Here is a 15,245-nt window from a genome sequence, read left to right as displayed (position 1 = left end):
CACTTAAAGCAAAAGTTTTTGGTATAAAAAACATCTACTTGTTGTTAAAGAACACTTTACAAACATATCCACTTTGAGAAAATGAATAACATGTTTACAATAGAAATATGAATGGTCATTTTATTTGGTTAGTATACAGCAGTCATCAACCCCCTGATGCAGGAGTATTTTGCTACCTACACAACTTATTTCCTCTAAAATACATTGTGCTGTGTTGTGCTGCACTATACTGTGCCCCAAACATCTTCAAGCTGTGATCTTTAAAAGACGAAGGAAGAAAATGAATTTTGTTGGTAAAGTCCTTATTTCTGATATATTTTGTTGAATGCCACCATAAAATCCACAAGAACCCGAAAGAAGCTTTTAGAAAATGTATTGTTGAAGTTTTCTTGTTTTCAACTAAAGTACTTTTTAAAACCTTCCTAAGCAGATGGACTACTACAGGCAGGAAAATTACACATATTTGAAACAGCTTGACATATTGTGCATGTCAAGAGGGTTCAAAAGGCTAAATTAATATATGATGGTTTCCTCTTCCCAACTCTTTATTTAATGCTTGCTGTGATGAGTTTGAAATCTGGGTGTTTCTAGCTTTCAGTATTAGAACATGGTAAGGTTAAACACAGTACTGGCTTCTCCTCTGCTTTACAAAGCATGTCTGTGCATTTTTGAACGCTCTGCCTGTGGTCTCTGTCAGTGGGATGCAGAAGAACCCAACCAGCCACAGCAAGTAGGAGGCTTAAACTACTCTCTCAATAAAAAATATTGTTTTTAACAGGAAAACTTTACTGAATTTTGTCATCTTCCTAGTATTGAAAGAGTAAATTATAAGTATTCTCTCCAGATATTTAAATTCAAAGTGTCTTTGAAAATAAGTTTGATATTTCCTTATATCTACAGATACACTGATGAGATCACAAGAAGAAGCTCCTCCTTATACTAGTTTGTTTTCAAACACAGTTGGCTTTATAGCTGAATTTTTTAACCATCTAAATGTTTAATTTTATAGGTAAACTTACATATGAGATTTTCTTTCATTTTTTAAAGCCGGCTTGTCATTTGCAACTAGAATATCCATGATAATTATAAGTATAGATATTAATTAGGGTCACAAGAAACACACACATATCCACACACATGCACACACACAACTCTGGTGTCCATAAACACGATTTGAAATCTTGAAAAATTCATTGCTTGAGGTCTATTTCAACAGCTGCTTTCTTCCAGCCATATCGCCAAGTCACTGAGTCGCCACAGGAATTTTTTCCACACCACTTCAGTGCCACTGCTCTTGTCAAAGTCACCAGTTACATCCATGTAGCCAAACCTATTGATTACTACTCCGTCTTCATCTCAATGAACAACTCCAAAACCTCTGGCAGAGTTAACCACTCCCTCCCTGTCTTCTCTAACATCGCCTCCCTACCTTCCCGATCCCCCGTCTCCCCGCAGGTTTGCCCCCTCCTTCTCTGGCTTTTCCTTGCCCGGATTCTTAGATGTCATCTCCTCCACTACTCAATCACTAAATATTGGCTCCATCTGTTAAGTGACTGACTTCTTTCTAAGTGACTTCTTTCCATCAGTTTAAGTCCCATTTATATGATGGTTACGGCCTAATTTGTAGAATCGACTCAGGTTCATACATTCACCTGGCAATCTGACATCTCCACCTGTCTGACAGATATCTCAAATTTACATGTCCAAAACATGTCCTCTGCCTTCATCCTTCTTAGTAACACCATCTGTGAGTAGTACCTACAGTCAAAATCCAAAGACTCAACTTTGAGTTTTTCTCTGGCTCTAGTCCCTTCATCCATTAGCAGTTACTGTTGACTAAAACTCCAATCTATCTCCCAAATCTACCCACTTCCCTCTATCTTCACTGTTTCAACCCTCCTTCAGGACCCTGTCATTTTTATATTAGACCACTGAACTATCCTCCTTCTCCTACCCTCTATATACCATGCCAGGCAACAACTAAGGTGATCTGCATTGAGTGAATCAAATCAGGTTGATCTCTTGCTTAAAGAGAAAATCCATTGCTTCCCTACTTTGGCTTATGGAGGTTATATGTGAACTAGCTTGTCTCTCTAAACTCATCTCATATAATGCTCTCCTATTTTTTACTGTATTCCAAGCCACTCTGGCCATCTTCTGTCACTCCAGCACACTCTGGCCATCTTCTGTCACTCCAGCATACCAAGCCCTTTCCACCTACAGACTTTCACACTAGCTATTCTCTCAATCTGGAAAAATCTTTACTCAGATCTTTGCAGATTATTTTATTCTTCTCATTCAGACTTTGGATTAAATTTCTCTTCCTCAAAGAATTCTTCCTTGGGACCAAGTTTTAAATAGACTCCACACCAAACACTCATTATTATACCAATATATTTTTCAAAATTTGTCACTAATGATTTGTTGTTTGTATTCCTTCCTCTACGACAAGTTTTGAACAAGCAGGATCCTTGTTGAATTTGTTTCTAATTGCCAGCATCTGGAACATGGCTCAGAAGATAATATGTGTTCAATAAATATGGTTGAATAAATATGTGTGTTGGAATGCCAGGAGTATCCTCAAGAAAGCTTTAATTAAGGAAGGATATGGTAACCTTTGGAGATCTTTTTGTATATGAAATGACCTCTGGCTTTGTTAATAATTTACCTTACTTGGTTTTAGTCTTGCCTTCATCAATCACTTAGTAACTATGCCTGAGGTCTTTAATTAAATGCTTATTGCCTTTGAATATGTTTCTTTAAATAATAAAAAAAAAAAAGTTCATTTACTAACTAAATTGTTTTTTTACTATATATGCCAGGCACTGTCCTGGGTACTCAGCAGTAAATAATAGAGACAGAAATACCTGCCTCTATGGATTTATATTCTATTGAGAAGACATGACCCATAGTTAAAAAAAAAACAGTGAATATAATATAATATGTAGATGTTAAACATAAAAATAAAAACAATAAGAGTGTAGGGATCCAGACTTTGGCAGGGGAGTTTAATTTTTAACTAGAATGAGCATTAAAAGCAACATTTAAGTAAAAACATAATTGAAGTGAAGGAATGAATGGCTCACAACAGTGCAGAGAGAACAAGTGCAGAGAGTTCGAAAGCAGTGAGTGAGGAGGAAAGATGCAGGAGAGATAGTGGCGAGGAACAGAGCACAATCTTTTTAAACAGAATACACTTTCTTTCTTAGGGAAGGTACTGAAGTAAGATTTGTGGAGGTCACTAAGTTTCACTGCTTATTTACCAGCTTGGCGCTGAAGTAATCCACTTCAGATAATAAGGGGAACACTCACAAAGGTACAAGGTGGTCATTACTTTGTAACGCAGTTGTCTTGAAAGCATTAAAGGAAAGAGAAACAGAAACATATATAAAAGGACAAAAAGCAAAGATAAGGAAATGAGAAGAGGATATATATTAATTTTTCACAAAAACATTGCCTGCATATTACCATAATAGCAAGCTCCTATTATTGAATGTTCATATAATAAGCACATTTTGGTGATCTCTATGTAGTCACAGTTTTCAGACTAAATTTTTTTCAATACAAAAAGCTTCCATAACCAAAGAATACTACTCTATATTTGCATCATAAAAAGCTAAGTGGAAATACTCTAAAAATATTTTTAGAATACCTGATAGTAAGCACATGACATATTTTAATCAGACTGCCAGCCTTCACCATTGTCTATAAGTTTATGACATGCAGGTAAAGTAAAATATGCTCTGAAAATAAGTTTTATATTATTAATGTTAGGGAAATACAATTAAAAACAAAATCTTCTCACATCCCAACATTTTTCCCCACAAAGATAATAGAAAGAGAAAACATTTTTATCATTGGATAAGCATTAAACCAGAATTAATGCATATCACAGGAAATCTGTTAAGAGATTGCAAAAACTGAAGAAATCTTACTCTTTTATATAGCCAACCAGTTTACATATATGTCCTCAAGATAAACGATAGCTAGTCCTCAAATTAGAGGCCTTGACATCATCATTTATAACCGCAGGTTCATCCTAAATTTATCTGGTAACTGGAGAGGCCATCTGTGTTAGTTAATTGGCTTTATACAAAGGAAAAATAATTTTCTCATAACTTTATGACAGGAGTAGTTTTATAACTTGGAGATAGAACCAACTGAAGTTAGGGTTGTACCCTTCCACTGAAACTAGAAGATAAGGCTGCTATGTTCTTGATGTTTACATTTTAAGAACATGGTTCCCATATCCTTAAAGACATTCTTGGTCTTAAAGCGGACAAATTCCCTATCAAGCTTTTAAATGTATTTAAATACATTTCAAAGAGATAAGAAAGAACTTATGAGTTTTTTAAAAATAAATGCTCTAAGAAAATCTCTTCCCTTATATTCAACAGGAAGAATTACGCCTCTTATTTTAAACTTGTATTTGTCCTTACAATGTTGGAAAGCATTCTAGGCAAACGTGCCTATAGGGAAATTAAATTGTTACTACCTGGAAACACATAGGTACAACTAGATGAAGTAGAAAATATTTTAGAAGCAGAGCAGCAATTCAGTTGAGTGTCGAACTACTATATTTTCCCAAACAGAAAAGCTGATTAATCTTAATGAATTGTTTTTGTCTATTTCTAGCTTAAAGCATTTCCTTTAATAGTTGAAAAATGAAACTATTTAAAATTTATAAACATACATCTTTTCCCTTTCCTCTTCTATCTCTGAAATTCAGGTCAATTCAGATGACTATCTCATCTTTTAGATCATTTTTCTAATTCTTTAAAATGGAAATTTAAAACCAAATACTTTGCAAAATCACTGTTGTATTTCCTCATTTGAACTTGAGCATTATGATTAAAACAGCAGCAGCTTCAAACTAAGGGGGAAAAATACTGAGTTAGATTATAATTTGGTGAGTGGTTGTAAATGCCAATGGAAACTTTTTTGCCATTATGCCTGGTGGAAATAGAATACAATCAGCTGTAGAAAAAATTCTTATCCATATTCTCATTTACTTGATTCCCATTTCTCATGTTATAGTTATTAGGTACCAGACCTTTCATCTCCCTCTGTTCTCTCGTATCATTACAACGCTACTGAGGGCAGCAGTCTCTCCTTCTGCCTCCATCCTCTTCATTAGTATTCTCATATCTATCTCATTGCTTTCTCTCAGCAGGCTCAAACTGAACAGAAACTAAACCCACTAGGCACTCACAGTCAATTAGCAAGTGATAAGAAGCCTCAGAAAAAAAGAAGAAAAGAAAACAGAAAAAAAAAAAAAAAAGACTAAATGGTATTTGAAAGCAGTGATGAGGAAATGTATGGAAATATAATACTTTGTGTCCAGCATTTCTCTGTGGATCTAATCATTTGATGTCCTTACTTAACCTCTGCCATTCTCCCAAGTATATTAGCCTCTATTACCTGGTTTCTGAATCAGGAGGTAGAGTGAATAAGGAGAGAGTGAGCAAAACAGTGCAGCAGAGGGTGTAAGAACTGCAGATTGCACCTTTCTTTATAAAGCTGCTTGCTGGTAGGACTGAAACTTTCATTATCTGATCACTTAGCCTAAAATAATGCGATCACTCAGTTTCGTATTTATTTCATGTATCACTAATAACCAACCTTGTTTCTATAAAAGATTTCGAGCAGATCATGGACTTTAATTAGCTAATATTGCTTTTTTCAATATTTTTATTAGAGTGCAGGTATATCTGTTGTATCTGTAAAGGTCAGGTTTTAAATTAAAGCAGAGGTGGCAAACTGGCTGCCTATCAGTTGCATATGGCTGTCACAAGTTTTCTCTGACAGACACAGGGCTTTTATAAAATTTGAACCGAAGTCTCATCAGGTGATGCATGCAACTATGTTCTCTCCAGCCTCCATCCCTCTCTATTAATTTGCAGTTGGCCTGATTCACATATTGGTTTATCTACCTAGTTCTTATAGATATTTCAGATGGAAACCTCACAGTCTTTCAATCCATGCTGATTTAGATGAGCCAAGAAAAGTAGTTTGAAGCCATAATATGTATCTATCTGTTCGATATCAATGCGCTTACACGGGCATTAGAACTTTTCAGGTTTTCATGTCCTATATACTCCATCTCAGTTTATCAGATAGTAGTCAAAGAGCTAATGCTTTCTGTTTCTAATTCAGATCCATTATAATTTGTTTTACTTCTCGTTTTCTACCAGGAAAGGTGGCAGACTATAGCTTTTTCTCTTGTCTTCAAAAATAAGGGCTAAGTACTAAGGATGTAATTTGAGATTGAAATATACATTTAAGAGTTAGAAGTTTGTGCTTTTATAAAAAAGAAAAAACTTTCTTTTGACCTATTAATCAAATAGTTCAATTTGTATCCTGCCTGGCTAAACTCGTAATATATTTTACCAATCAAAACAGATATAATAGATATATTTTGTACGGAGCTGAAAATGATGCATGGACCCCTCTCAGGTTCTTCTATCACTTCATCTACCTTTGCCATGTTATTCCAAAACACTCAAGTGTTTGGTACTCATATATTGCTATAGACCAGTTTATTTTAACCTTCTTCATCTTCACATTCAAACTGTTCATTCAGCCTAAAATGAACTGCATTCTCCACCTCACACATTCTGATCTTTCCATTCTTCTCTCTCAGCTGCAACACTATTTTTTCCCCTGTAAGTTGTCCCTAAAAAATTTTACCCTCAGGATTATCACTCTTTATTTTGACTTAGAATTTTAAAATGTTCAACATTTTGCTTATTTTATTTTAAAATTATTCTCCAGATGTTTTATCAATTTGTCATATGTTCTGAATTAGAGTTTCAGTTTCTGGAGGAGAGTAGCTATATATCTTCTACTCTTTTACAGCCACCACTAGTTACTCTAATTCTTAGATTACTCTAAAAAGAGACACATTTCATATTTTGTTTCCATTGCTATATTATGAACCATCGTCATGATGCAAATATTCCAACATTTCAGCCTCTTTATTTCCTGAACTTCCACTTATATTAAAAAAAGAGTATACAAATCTTTTGTTATGTCATATATCCTGATTTGTAGTTAAATATAACTGCCATTCATCCCTGCCTAAAAATCCACCTAATGGCACTGAAGTTATGCAACAGCTTGCTTGGTTGGATTCCAGCAAATGGATGAGGCCATTTAACCTAAGGGTCAAGTTATAAGGAAAAGCAGTTAAAAACATCACATAATTGTCTTTTCTTAATAGTACTTCTATTTGGTCAGAGCAATCAGAGGGGGTGAGAGGGAGGGAGTAGAGCCAGCTTACTCTCCTGTCTCCATTTCCCACCATGAGGCAGATGTCATAAACCACCCCAATGATTTTGTCCCAGAAAAGGCTGTGGCAGACCTTGTAGGAAGTATCGTTTCTCTCCTTTCATATATCTGGTTGTAAGTGGTAGGATCTGAGCCTCAGCTGTTACTTAGGGGGCTGGACAGAGGGATGGAATATCCTTTTAGAGAGGCATGCTTTTGTGTTCTTGCTGTTGCTATTGATTAGGAGAAAAGAATAGTTAGACTTCTAGCTTGGTATATACACACCAGGTAAAAGGGGTCCCTGCTATTACAGGTAAGTACTCAAGCCACTTAGCAACAAGAATTATTATATACTCCTAAGCCATTATTCTTCATAAATTTAGCTTCCTCAGTAATTTCACTGGGATGGATAACTATAGTACATGACACGATTTTTTGATTCCTGGGTCCTTTGGCCATAATACCAACAAAAACAACCTAATTGTTATTGTCAGCATATCTACACCAAACACAGTAATATTCATACAATAAAAATGCAAATTTATTGAAAGTTATGCAGCTTGCTGAAGATATATATTTAAGTGTATTTTCAGAGTACATCTTTTAGAGTGCAAACTTTACAAAGCACACAAGTCAAAAAATAGAGCTATTTAAGATATCCAAGGGGTTTCTGTCTAATTAGAGAGAACAGAAACATATTATCAAAAAGGAGGATTCTTAGATAATAATGTGAGGGAAAAGCTGTATCATAGATTCTTCCTCTACCAAATAATTTTTTTCAAAAAGCAAAAACATGTTTACTATCAATGAGCAACCATATAAAGAGCTAATGCATAATGTGACCTGCATTTAAATCAACAGACAACAGTCACTATAAAAATCTTAACCCAACCTTACTCCAAAAAAGAGAGTCAACCAATTCTAAGAATTTTGAAGAGAAATCTGGAGAAACTGAATGTTCACCCACACCGAAATCCCAAAATTCATAGAAAAACAAAGTGAATACTACAATTTTTAACTCAATCCCAATCACACGAACAAGTCAAACAATCCTAAGAATTCTCACAAATATCCTAAAATCTAAAGGGAAACTGATTGGCAGAAAGAGTAATTGTTGCTAGAGAAAGACAAGTATAATGGGGGAACTGAAGAACTTCAGTCAAGTATTTAAATCCTGTTATCTCTCCACGGGAAACAGTTCTAATAATGTGGAGTAAACCAGATTGCAGTAAATTTAACAAACAGATGTGAGCCAGTGTTTTTCAATAAACTGCTGAGTTTCCACTGAGTTCTTCACTCTCTGCTCCCCCCGCCCCCGCCCCGACCTCCCAAGGCCTTAATGATGTTTGGACAGAGATGGCCCTGATGATTTAAGTGCATGATTTAAACACATTCCAAAGCATTATGCAATAAAACATCAGGCAATTTAAAAATGTTTTTACATTAAAAACAAAGAACCCAAACTAGAAGAAAGCAAAAACAAAGAAAATTTTAAAAATGAATACGATTGCAAAAATTAAGGACAAGTAAAATATCAGAACAATATCATTACCAAACTAAGATGGATTTAGCAAAGCAGACTTGAAAATTAGTGACAAATAATAGAGGCTTCTGACAACAGAGCAAATGCAGAAGAAAACCATAAATGTAAATCAATTAAAGAAAAAGAAACCAACATAAGGATAAATTTTTCCTAAAAAATAATAGTGCCGATATCTGGGACAAAATCTGTATATTAAAATAACATATAATGTTTCAGGAAAAACTGAGAAAAATTATAAAGCTATAAATATTCTGGATAATTTATTAAGTTTCAAAAATAAGAAAAAATATTTTAATCATTCAGACTGAAAAGAGGAGAGAATAAATCAGTCTAGCATCAAACTTCTCCAAATTAAAATCTATTTGCAAGAGGAAAAAATTTTAAATGCCTCCAAAGTTGTCAGGGCATAGAATTAGAACCTAATAATATTATAAGCAGTCAGAAATGTCAAAAGTGCTTCAATTACATTATACTTTCTATTAGTTTTATTACCACTATAGCAAACTCTCATAAACTTGGTAGCTTTAAACAACACAAATTTATTCTCTGATGGTCCTGGAGGACAGAGTCCAAAATTAATCTTAATGGCCTAAACTCACCATGCCAGCAGGGATGGTACTTTTGGAGGTTCCTGAGAAAAGTTTATTCCTTGCCTCTTCCAGCTTCTAGGAGTTTCCTACATTCCTTGGGTGTTATCCACATTGCTCTTTTTTCAAATCACATTGTTTTCTCCCACACTGTAATTCTACTGTCTCCATCTTACAAGGACATTCATGATTCTATTAGACCCATCTAGATAACCCAGGATAATCAAATCTTAAGATCTTTAATTTAATCACATATGCAATGTCTCTTTTACCATATAAGGTAACATATTGCTAAAGACTGAGTGTTTGTGTGCCCTATAAATTCATATATTGAAACTTAATCCCCAGTATGATAGTATTTGGAGGTGATTAGGTCATCAAGACAGAACTCTCATGAATGGGATTATGGCCATATAAAAGAGGCCCCAGAGAGCTGCCTCTCCCCTTCTGGCACGTGAGGATATAGCCAGAAGATGGGCATCTATGAACTAAGAAGCAGGCTCTCACCAAACGCTAAATCTGCTGGTGCTTTGATTGTGTACTTCCTAGTCTCTAAAACTGTGGGGAAAATAATTACTGTTGCTTATAGGCCACTCAGTCTATAGTATTTTGTTATAGCAGCCCAAACAGCTTAAGACACATATCCACAGATTCTAGGAATCAAGATGTAGATATTTTAGGAGAGCCATTATTCAGACTCTCATGAATATTCTTAATATATAAGAAGTAAAATACAATAAATTAGAAGATTAATCAAAATAATGTCTACAGAATTTGAAGCTGTTTTAAAGGGGTGGGTAGTGAATTTTTAAGCAATTTAAACAGTTAAAATGGATCAGCAAAACAAAGAGCATTTTGTGTTTAAATCTTGATAAAGTAAAAAAAAAAAAAAAGCTACAAAATGGGAGATGGTAGTATGAGATACAGAATGTTAATGTTTTTCACCTATTATATTAAAATTTATTAATGTATAAAATTAAAAAGCATGATTAAAAATGAGTCAAATCCTATGTTTAAAAATACTTTCTTTAACCTAAAGAGCATTTTTAAGAAACAGTACTCTTTTTCACTTATGAAAAAACATTTATCTGTTGTCAGTTCAAAACTTATGTCTCATAAATGTGCTTTCAAAATACTGCAATGATTCTTTGAAGATGAAAAGTAATTGTATAGTTGTTGAACAACAGCAATAACAAAATCAAGAGTCGAAGAGATTTTAGCTATATTCTTTACTAAGAAGTTTAAACATTCACAGAACAAGCAATACAAAATGTCCTTGGTGGGTTCTTTTTTTTTTTTTTAATCTTGTTGCAATCTGTTATTTTTCCTGCACCTGGTTTTACTCCTGCACCACAGATAATTTTTGGCTAGGTTTAGATTTTACAAGTAGTTGACTAAAATGTCTGTATTCCTTTTTTAATTTTGTCATCTACCATGCAAACCTCCACAAAAAATATTCCTATCTGAAAAATAGGCATTTTGAAAATTTTCAAAGCAAACAGTAATTTTTCTCAACTCAACACAGTTTATGTGATTTTATATATATATATTATATATATATATAATCTCTATTTCTTAAAGTTACTCTCTTAATTACATGTATCAGTGTTTTAATTATTCATTTTTCATACCTAAACTAATGTGTAGTAGTTTTTGGTGGCAATGCTTGCATTCTGCATAAATATTTGCCATAATATTCAAATTTTGCTACAGTTCCTCCAAATGGAAAAGTTCCCATATTCATGCTCATAAAGTTGCTGGCTGATCCACTGATGTGGATCAGTGTTAGATTGTTAGATACTGCATCACTAAAAACTGAATCATGCATTCAATGAACTGCCACATGGCATTATTTTTTTTCTCATTTAAATACAGTTTCTGTTTTGCAGCAATAGTAATCATAGATTTTAAAAACTCAGATTATAATTCGAAATATTTAATAATATTGTTTAATGTGCATTTTTCTTTCTTCGTGTTTACCTGAAATACATGAAAAACCTATCAGTCTTGGTAAATTCTTTTCTACCTCCAAAAAGTTGAAATATAGACAAAATACAGGGTCCTTTTAAATAGAATGAAGTAACCAGATTCTTGTCATCTTTTTCCATTTTAAATTAAATTTGAAAAAAAAAACAGTATTTAATTTAATGGATTCTTTGAGAATTTTTTTTTTTTTTTGTCTTTTAGTTTTTGGTGAAATCCAACCTTTATGCTTGATATTTCTGAGTTTATTTTACTGAAACTAAAGCAATTCTCTCTTCTTGCATTCTATATTCTTCTCTCAAAATGTTTCTATGGTGCAAACAATTTTATTTCCTAATGTCTTTCCATTTTTCATTTCTGATTTTGATCATGATAAATTTTTTTTAAGCATCAAATTATGCAACAGAGGTAGAAGGACAGCGTGAAGGTTTTTACCTCTAGGGCATCCCTCACAGCTGATGCTACTGCTGCCCCTGCATTCACCCCTGTAGGCAATTGATGCCCCTGGGCCAGGGCCCAGCCTCAGTTCTGCCCTGCAAAGCCCCAACCTTCATTTGGAAGGCTCAGCCACAGTCAAAGTTGCAGCTGGCTGGCAGCACATAGAAACATGCTCCAAAATTTAACAGCAGTTGATATTTGTACTATTAAAAGTATCATAAAAACAACAATAAAACTGCAATAAAATAATTAGTGGATAATTACATACTAATAAATTGATACTAGTTATTACATTGTACTTCATGCCATTTATAATATTAGTAAGCACCAAATGGAGGCTAATTTCAATAGTTTTGATAGTCATTTGGGATATGTGAAAAGTTGACATAGGTGGAGCCATTTTAAAACAGAAGCAGAGCAGCCACTCCAGAGGAACTGCTTGCTCCTTGAAAGTTTGGACTGTTTAAACTAGGCCAGACCATTGGACTGGGCCAAACCCACACTGGCTCCCAAACAACTGTTTGTAAAACTAACGGAAAAGCAGACATCCTGACCACAAGTACTGATGATGATTATGTACTCTCTATCTGATGACAGAATCAGTAACCAGTTATATATAGCAGGTCTTCAAATAATGTCAGTTTGTTCAACACAGTTTCATTATAATGTTGATGGCATCCCCCAGGAACCTAACTCTTGTTTACATCAATTAGCCTATGTATGGTAAAGGTGACTTCATTATATGCCGTTTGGCTTAAAATTGCAGAAACCATGGACAGCATTCAGTTAGGACTTACGGCATAGCTGGAGTAACTAAGCTTGTTAACACCAATAGAAATCTTTCTTCAATTCATGTAATGATTCCCTTTCTCATAAAAACCTTTCGCCATCACCCTATAATGAGAACACAGCCTGGGTTTCTGCTTGAATCTATGCTACCTGAATTGAAATTCTTTGATACCAATAAATGCTTGTTGCTACTCGTTTCGGCTTTTTAATTTTAGGTTAACAGAGGTCTCTAAGGACAATCTATAGCAAACATTTTCACTTTTCAGTTTTTAAATATTTTAATAATCATATTTTTCATATGCTACTTAAGTTTTGTTACCACCATGGATATATTCATAATTTTCCTAGTTCAATAATCAACAATTTGTCCAACAAACATTTATTAATCGCTTACCATATACTAGGACACTATTCTAGGCAATATTATATTATTACATTAAGTTCATTAATTTGAACATTTTATATTAACCTTTCATGAGAAAATTATAAAACTATCAAAATTAGATAATTTGACATTCATTATAAATCTATATATATTTCTGAAAAGGTTACCAGTTCTAGAGAGCAAAGGCATTGCCTGTCAAGTTTTAAATATTTTATATCTTGTCTAGCATAATGTCAGTCAGTAACACAAGGATCACCAAGAAGTTTCAAATGTTGAACCATCTGTGATCCAGTGGTACTGGATATCTGGAATGCTAGGTAAAGCAATGTTCCAAAAGCTCTATATCTGGACTCAGTGGGAAAGAAGGCCTTGAACAAGTAGCAACATCAGCCAGGTATGAGCTTGTGCCAGGTAAGACTGCTCTAACAATCTCAGAGGGTTAGAGCAACAGAGATCTATTTCTTGCTTTTGTCATATGCCAACTGCAGCTCTGCTCCAGCTGGGATTCTGCTCAATACATCATCTTTATTCTGGGATCTAGGCTGAAAGACAAATTACATTCTGAGATGTGGCGAGATGTACAAAGTGGTATAAGAGCTAGTAGAAACAAACAAAGGCTCTTAAATCTTCCACCTATACAGCATCGATGGAGAGTATATATATTCCTGCCATGGGAGACACTGTAGGTCATATGGTAATGAGAAGAGATACTAAAGTTTCAAAGCTATACGTATGTTCTGCTTCCAACATATATAACCATGACTACACTTTTGATGTCTTTCATTTCTTTGTTCTGAGAAAGCACAAGGCAAGGGCCATTTATTTATGCAAATAAACAGTGAAGAATATATTTTGACCTTGTGGAATTTAAGATGATGCAGAATCAAAGGAATCAACTAGAGTGTGTAAGGGCATTAAGCATTTGTTATAAGGTAAAATATATATTTGGAGATGATGCTCTTTTTAGAAAAACATTTCCTTCCTAAATATGACTTTAGACTCCATTGTATTTGTGAAATATTGCTAGGCTTTGTGCAGAAGTACATATTTCCCTTGGACTGTTTTCATAGAGGATCAAAGCTGAAGCTCAGATAATGGTAGGAGGCATAAGCCTACATGTTTATCCTGGAGAAAGGACCTGGAAAATATTGGCCATACCAACTTGATGCTGTCCTATATTATGCTCAAGAAATGTCTAAGAATTAAAGTTCACAGTCTTTCGTTTTGTACTTAATGAAAGGAAATTTAGAGGAAAATGTCTCCATTTCTTGATATATAGTTCTTAGACTGATGTTGGAATGCTAGGTGAAGCAATGTTCCAAAAGCTCTATATCTGGACTCAGTGGGAAAGGTATATATCCAGAGCCATTATTCTGTTTGTGAGGCAGAAAGATCCCTACGGTGAGGAAGGAATATTAGTCAGGTTCTCCAGAAACACAGAAGCCATAATGTGCGTGTGTGTGTGTGTGTGTGTGTGTGTGTGTGTGCATGCACATGCATACACACACAAATATGTGTGTGCAGATGTATATAAACATATTTATTATAAGGTATTAGCTCATATAATTATGGAGGCTGAAAAATCCCATGATTTGCTGTCTGCAAGCTAGAGACCCAGGAAGGCCAGTTGTATAGTTCCATGTTCTGAGAGCTGATGATGTAGGTTTCACGATGCAGGTTTGAGAGCCAGGAGTACTGAGGGCAGGTGGAGATCAGTGTTTCAGCTCAGGAGTAGGGCAGAGAGAGACTAAATACTCCTTTAGCACACCTTTGTTTCTATCCAAGCTGTAAAGGGATTGGATGAACCCCACTCACATTAGGGATGGCGGTGTGCTTCATTAAATCTCCCAATTCAAAAGCTAATCTTTTCTAGAAATAACCTCATGGACACATGAAGAAATAATGTTCCCCCAGATATCTGGATATCCCATGATCCAGTCAAGCTGACACATAAAGTAAACAATCACAGGTTTCCTCTGAAGGTAATGGGAATTCTCTTTTAATCACCTTATGGGGATTATGGAACAGGATTTTGAAGTTAATTTTACACTGGTGTCACGGGAACACCTTGTTCTTTTTGGATCTTTGGCCTAGAATCCAAACACTTGAACATTCTTGCCTAAATGATGAGCAGAAAGGTAGCCTATCCAACAAAGAGGGTGGGCTCTACCTAATAGTTTCCATTTGCCATCCAAATTTACTCCACTCTTGTCTACTCTGTGCTCCAGGAGATGAACACTATGTCTTACTG

The 15,245-nt window shown here is 34.7% G+C and overlaps 1 pseudogene; it reads right to left on the bottom strand.

Annotated features, from left to right (window-relative positions):
* Positions 1-1,506, bottom strand: part of LOC107517004 — a 165,384-nt pseudogene extending 163,878 nt beyond the window's left edge.
* Positions 1,507-15,245: the final 13,739 nt, after the last annotated feature.

The sequence above is a fragment of the Rousettus aegyptiacus genome, unplaced genomic scaffold (genome assembly GCF_014176215.1).
Source record: "Rousettus aegyptiacus isolate mRouAeg1 unplaced genomic scaffold, mRouAeg1.p scaffold_m13_p_1, whole genome shotgun sequence".
In the NCBI taxonomy this organism is placed as follows: Eukaryota; Metazoa; Chordata; class Mammalia; order Chiroptera; family Pteropodidae; genus Rousettus; species Rousettus aegyptiacus.
The sequence above is the reverse complement of the archived record's forward strand: the minus strand, read 5'-3'. Positions and strand labels throughout refer to the sequence as shown.